We start from the raw sequence: 1,504 nt of genomic DNA, 5'->3' as shown, positions 1-1,504 counted from the left end.
GTCCAGAATGCTCCTTAGAAGCAAGGAAAGGAGACTATGTCTCACATACTTTGGACTTGTCATCAGGAGGGATCAGTCCCTGGAGAAGGACATCATACTTGTTAAAGTAGAGGGTCAGCGAAAAAGAGGAAGACCGTCAACAAGATGGATTGACACAGTGGCTGCAACAATGGGCTCAAGTGTAACAACATTTGTAAGGATGGCACAGGACCAGGCAGTATTTCTTTCTGTTGTACATAGGATCACTATGAGTTGGAACTGACTCTATGGCACCTAACAACAACCACAACATGTATCAGAGAAGCATGTGGAAAAAAAAATAATGGTAAGTATACAGACAATTGAACCATTGGGGGAAAAAATAGAAATCATTAACTTCTAGAAAAATAGAGTCATATAAGGAAACTAAACCCATTGCCATCGAGTTGATTCCAACTCATAGCAACCCTATAGTACAGAGTAGAACTGCCCCATAAGGTTTCCAAAGAGCTCCTGGTGGATTCAAACTGCTGACCTTTTGGTTAGCAGCCGGACTCTTAACCACTACGCCACAAGGATTTCCATATAATGCATTTCTTGGTTCCATTATAATGCATTACATGGTTCTTCAGTCCATAACATATTACTGACCGAAAGAAAATAAACCCTAATTGCTGGGAGAAGGGGGAATTAGTGTTGGAGAATTAACATAAGAAAGGTAAATTCTGACATGTCATAATAACTGTCTAATTAAAAAGTCTGCAATGGTTAATCAAAAATAGCAGTATGAGCTATTATTTATGTTTAGGGATATAAGGTAAATAGCAAAAACAATATCTGGGAGGATTAAATATAGTTGCCTATGAGAAGCAGAATGTGCAAAGAAAAGGGCAGAGCATGACTTCTTTCTATTATGAGTCTTTTTGTACTATTTGTTTTTTAAAAACCCATATGCATGTATTGACTTGTTAAAAAATAATTTAAAATAATTTTTTAAAGTGAAAAATTTCAAAATTTATCTCAATACAGAAAATAGCATAAGTTTGCTGAAGAAAATGTTCCTCTGACAAGTAAAATTAGTTAACACAAATGTTATTTTTCTATAGAAGATTAATGTTTTCCTGATTTCTTTTTCTGTCAGCCTTTAAACCCCAGTTCCCATAACTGACAGTTTGTTAGTAAAATTTTGCCACTTTTTAATCTTAAGGCAAGTTTGAAGGTGATATAATTTTAAGCCTCTAGAAAAACTAATTATGGAAGAGATGACATGGCTTCAAAAAGATACTGCAGAGTACTCAGCCAGTAAACGAGCTTTGTTCTCTTTGACATCACCAGCTTTTATTTTCTTTTTTTCCTAATTTGACTGTCTTCTTTTAAACTACATTAATCAAAATCAAGCTACTCTAACTTTTTATATTAAGCCTTATTATATGACATTTAAGAACAACAATTCTTTATAACCCTGGGTAGCACATCAATCAATGAGTTGTATTCAGAAGGCGAAAACAATGTAAATTGGGCTTTG

Source organism: Trichechus manatus, unplaced genomic scaffold, assembly GCF_000243295.1.
Source record: "Trichechus manatus latirostris isolate Lorelei unplaced genomic scaffold, TriManLat1.0 scaffold00108, whole genome shotgun sequence".
Taxonomy (NCBI): domain Eukaryota; kingdom Metazoa; phylum Chordata; class Mammalia; order Sirenia; family Trichechidae; genus Trichechus; species Trichechus manatus.
This window is presented reverse-complemented; position numbering follows the sequence as displayed.